This window comes from Helianthus annuus, chromosome 2 (genome assembly GCF_002127325.2).
Source record: "Helianthus annuus cultivar XRQ/B chromosome 2, HanXRQr2.0-SUNRISE, whole genome shotgun sequence".
Lineage (NCBI taxonomy): Eukaryota > Viridiplantae > Streptophyta > Magnoliopsida > Asterales > Asteraceae > Helianthus > Helianthus annuus.
Genome location: NC_035434.2, coordinates 82,561,496 through 82,567,006, shown reverse-complemented (window position 1 = coordinate 82,567,006; position 5,511 = coordinate 82,561,496). Strand labels below are relative to the sequence as shown.

Below are 5,511 nucleotides of genomic sequence, written 5' to 3'. Positions count from 1 at the left end.
CCCATTTTTCTGATTGTAGCAGACACGTGGCGTTTGATGGTTTCCTTTCGCACCACCTGTTCTACTACTTCATCCATTCTCTTAGACCATGCGTAATGAGGCGTTTTTTGTAAATTTTTTTGCCCGAAAACGCCCTATAACGCCCCACCCCCCATTACATGGGGCGTTATAAGGCAAAATTTTTGAAAAATAAAAGGTGCCGGCGTTTTGAAGAAAACGCCCAAAACTCTTGCATGGGCTGACATGTACATGGGCTAGACCAATAGAAAGGGACCAAGTGGGGCTGACATTTGATTTCCTTTTTTTTTTTTTTTTTTTATGATTGAATGGGCATTATGGGGCATTATACCCACTACACCACTTTTGCTATAATGCCCCCTTGCTGACTAGGACGCCACGTGTCGTATAATGCCCCATGGTGGGGGCATTATAAGGTTCTACCACTACACATGGTCTTATATCACTGTCCCAGTAGTGCATGCAGTCATCATCTTCTTCTTCTTCTGTTTCTCAGGTTGGGTGTTTAATCTGTGGTTGTTGTTGGGTTTTAGAATTGATGGTTTATGCAGGTACATCTCATTCATTCATTTTTTTACAAATCAGATTGTTTAGTTACGCTAGGTGCATTTTGTTGTTTATTGATGTAAGATTTGTTGTTCTTTTTTCCCTGTGACTTGTGATAAGGCTAGAGGATATGGTGACATTTCATCCTTGGAGGACCACGTGTCATAGTCCTCACAAGAGGATGGTCACTATAAGGGTATCGGAGGATGATCCTACCCACCACTTTTTTTATTTTTTATTTTATTTCTATGCCCTATGTACAAGTATTGAAGCCTAATGTACAAATCCCTAACACAAACAAACAACAAAGGGGGCCACCATTGGAGACTGTCGCCACCGTCGGAACTTCGACGTTGAAGACAGGACGGGTTGGAGGACGAGGGGGGCGGGATGGGGCCGACGCCGGCGCCGGTGGAGGACGGACCGTCCTTTTAGTCCATACCGTGCAGCCTAATATTTGGGTTGGGAGTCTGTTGTTGTTACTGTTTGTTTGATGAGTTATGTGGTGTGTTCATCAATTGTTCCATTGTCGACTCAAGTTCTCAGTTGCACATTTTCATATACCTCTAATTCCTTAACACACCATCACTGCAATCTGTGGCCTGCATTTAAAAAAGTTCAGTTGGTCACCTGATTCAAAAGGGATAGTATCTTAGCTCAGGTGGGCTGTTGGTACTTTAATTTGGTTTGCTTTGCTTTGTAGAGGCCATGTTGTCAACTTTCGTCAGTAGTATACTCTTGAATAACTCAAATCTGATAGTTGGTGTTGTGGTTGTCGGTTACCCGCATCTCCATGTACGACCTAAAAGATCTATTTTACAACATTTTGATGCACACGAAGTCACCCTGTGCACTAGGTGCGTGCCTAGCTGCGCTTTAACTCGTTTTTTGTGCGCCTCAACATCATCTTTTGTACATATTGCGTCTTACTTACACAAAAACAAAGGAACTTCCGCCTTAGGTCACCTTTCGCTTATTAGACACACCTCGTAAACACTTTTTAAAACTAACGTATAGCACAATAAGAAAACTATTTATTTTCGTAGGTATTTTCTATAATATATTAGTCTATATACTACCGCTTGGTTAATTCGACCCGAGAGAGTTGAAATATTTTTGTTGAACTTCGTCTTCCTACATCGTCTTTCCTTCATCAGCGTATATAAGCTGCAAGACACAGCATAGAGCAACAAAAATCAACATAGATACCAGCGAAAAAGTTCAGTTAATTCGACCCATTTTCTAATGCTTTAGCAGCCTGTGGCCTGCATTTTAAAAAGTTCAGTTGGTCCATCTGAGTTACCTGATCCAAAAGGGATGTTATGCGGTTCAGGTGGTGTGGATGGACTAGCTGCACTTTTTAAATAGTTCAGTTGGCTGCTTTTGTCTAAGTTCATTGCGGATCATAAACACGCAACATTTAATGTGATATGATCATTGTCTTATATGTGAAATTTTTTCAACATTTTACTTCTTTTAAAACTAAACGCAAACTGACAAAGACGAGATACAAGATATTTAAAAGACATTAAATCGTCAAAGTGCTGGGTTCATAACATCTAGGTAGTTTCTGGTTGAATTGTTCTTCCATTTGTGTTCAGTATGTTCTTGCGGTTAGTCGGCTGTTGAGGGTGATGCATGAAATGTGGGTTTTCTGTGTACAGTGTTGTTTGTTTATGCTTTGTTAGTGTAGTTTAATAGTTGCGAGTACGTTTTTAAATTTTTGATGGTAGGTCTCTTTGCCGTAAGATTTTCATTTTGCATGGTGACGCTTGTTTCTCCTTTTAGCATCCGCGTTTGAAACGTAGGCGTTGTGCCTCCTGTGTTGATGATGTTCCTTTCTCTGCCAATGCTTCCTTTCCTACCAGAAATGCCACTCACAGGCAGACTGATTATCACGCCGCCATTGCATGTTCAAAGAACTATTCCCAGTGATTGGCCTGTTTCCGTCCAGGAGTTGGATCGTTCAACACCGGCTGAGTATCTGGATTTGGGGAGTTGTACAAAAGCTTGTGAGTATTGTCAAACGTTGTTTTGGTATGATGAAAGGTTGGTTTCGTCTCTGGTGATTCTTGGGCCTAAATATAACAAGTGTTGCAGCATGTCCAAAATGTGGTAAATCCATACTACAAGTCGACACTGAATGGTTCTATACAAAAGACGGGACACAAGAAAAAGCCAATACCATGTAGGTGACACAACCTTTAAATATTTAATCCAAACAAATATTGAATACACTAACACACATGTATATAGGTACCAAATCATCACTATAGCAACCGACAACGCAGGAAGAATCCAAGCAGTGATTTTCGACCGTGCAGGCAAGCAACTGTTAGGAATGATATGCGAAGAACTAGCCGCAAACGAAGACCCCATTAAAACCTTGTAAGGTGTTATGGGCAAAGAAGCATACATGAACATCCCGCTACAACATGACATGAAGATGCGCGCATTGAAATGCGTCGTTAACAAAGTTATATATCCGGCAGCCAAGAACACTGAACCAGTTTCCTCCGGTCTCTCTCTGGTGCGATAAAACACCTCATCCAACCACGCCAGCTCAAAAAGCAAACACTGAAGACTGCCAGATGCATATACAAGCATCATGTCACGGGCCAAATATTTGAACGTTGGAATGCTATGGGTTGTGCTTGAACACTTGGGTTACTGGCTAGTCCTGGACTTTATCGGGGATGGAGTCAGTGTCAATGAAGAAGTGTACGTGCCTAGTTGTGTCTGCGACGAACGCACCACTGGTCAAGAGCTGGCGCCGCTCTCCTGATGAGTCCAAGGTAGGACGAAACCAGTGACCCACACAAAGAAGCGGGATGGATTGGCTTGTCGCTGGATATTTGGGGACGCCACACGAGGGTCGAAAACTAACCACGTGACAATCAGCCATGTAAAAAGCTAGCTAATGGTTGAATATTAATGGCACTAATATGTATACCTAGGCATACTATTTTTTGATGAGTGCGTCTGCAAAAGAGCATAATAACTAAATGATTCTCAGTTATTGACATAACAAAATCATGCGCCCATAACCGAGACCGACATCTAATGTAATGTCACGCAACACGCTTTTGATTTTTTTGGCAGTTGTATGATAGGCTTATGGTATTTGTAGGGTACATGGCTGCAAATGTGACCAAAAGTCAGCGGGTTTTGACTCCAGGCTTATTTTGCAGTTGTATAAACTGGTTTTGATCACATTTGCAGCCAAGTTTTATAACTGAAATATATCACGGAACCGGGTTTTGAAGAAAAAGTCAGCGGGTACGGGTCCAGGTCATATATAACCGGAGACTGAAAACGGTTTGAAATCATAGAGTATGGAAGTGTCTTTGTAGCTGCTTCATATGGCGCACACAAACCTCTTTCATCCGAGTTATTCTATAGGCTTTGTTAGATATAAATTGTGGAAGATTTGGTTATGTTATGAGTCACAACAAGTTAAATCATGATTTGCAAAACGTTTTGGTTTTCATATCACAGAAAAGTAGTTTCTAACAATCTACATTTTATATCCACGGCCGGCTCCATAGGCTTGTCAACCTAGGCACGGGCCTAGGGCCACCAAAAAATAAGGGCCTCCAAGTTTTTATATATAGTATATGTATTAGGCCTAAATAATTACCTTTTTCCAAAACTAAACTAGTTTTTCATTAAAGGAGTCCAAGCTAAATATTATTTAGCAAAAAAATGTCCAGTTTCAAAGCCCATTTCGTATTAATTTCTGGCTATTACAACACAACAACCATCAACCTAATCATCATTATTCAGCGGCTTAAAGCCCCTAAAATACTGTTGGTTCAGGTCCCTCACTCAAACCACTCTCACAACGCAATCACAACTCACACAATTATATGAACGTAAGGTTGCAGACGAAAAATAGGAAACTGTTGTATTAGATGAAAACAAAAGAGGGTTACAAATAAAAACCAAATGGCTACTCCTATTTATCATAAACAAAACACATGTGCCGAAAGAATTCCAAATAAAGCCCCTTTTATTCTGCATAGACTTGAGTAACTTATTCCCATAAGCTCGGTCAAACTTGACCACTTGAAGAGGTATGGTTCTAATTACTTACCTACATGGCAGGGACCACACCACTTTTGAGCATACAAGGCGTCCATGTCAGCGAAGCAATCCAGAAGCTTCTAGAAACTTCTGGAAGAATCGCAGCTGGCGCCAAAGATGCTCTATCCGACATAAAGGACAACACGTGCCACCACTCGCAGAACGCCACATAGGCCTGCGACAAATCAGGGAGCAGGGCTGACAACGCCAGTACGAGGTATCCAGCGTGGGCAAATGTAAGAACGCCACGTGTACCACTACACCTGCCGTGACAGAGCAGACCAAGAGGATATTCCCCTTGGTCGGACAGCTGGCACGCGCCCACAGCTGGCACAGCTGCTCCTTCCTTCTTCACCCTCCGGCTATAAATAGGACCCTTCATCATTCAGGTTCAGGATCTTTACTCTCCTTACTCACTCTATACACACACTGTTTATTTCTCTCAGAACAGTACTTATTCTCACGCCGGAGCCTGGTTAAGAGGGAAATCCCCCTTCTCCCCCTCTTAACGAGACTGACGGTATTTACTGTTTTGCAGATCTCAAGCCATTGTTACGAGCAAGAAAAGAGGTTGAACCCCACAGACGAAATAACCCCATCGATAAACCTTGTGTTAATCGGTGTTTCATCATTGCCGCCATCCGCTTTTTGCAAAACCAACCTCATCTCTTTTCTTTATTGAAAAACACTCGTCAAAAATGGCTGAACAAACTCCCTCACATCCAGTCGACGGAGAAGTTTCTTCCTTTGAATTCGTTTCGGACACAGCACACGTCCAAAGGGGTCAAAGGAACGAAACCATCCAAGAGGGACAACTGAACAATGATTTTCCTCCTATCTTTGGGAGTGTCCCCAGGGTTG

General features: G+C 42.1%; 1 long non-coding RNA gene across 3 annotated transcripts; it reads left to right on the top strand.

Annotated features, from left to right (window-relative positions):
• Nucleotides 1–454: 454 nt before the first annotated feature.
• On the top strand, nucleotides 455–3,597 carry LOC110919425. 3 transcript variants are annotated; one of them, XR_004885397.1, is made up of 3 exons: nucleotides 455–569; nucleotides 2,298–2,752; nucleotides 2,821–3,597. It is a non-coding gene; the product is annotated as an uncharacterized LOC110919425 (long non-coding RNA). The 3 variants fall into 3 exon arrangements; XR_004885396.1 differs by having other exon boundaries at nucleotides 685–2,752; XR_002581582.2 differs by having other exon boundaries at nucleotides 455–2,752.
• The last annotated feature ends 1,914 nt before the right edge of the window (nucleotides 3,598–5,511 follow it).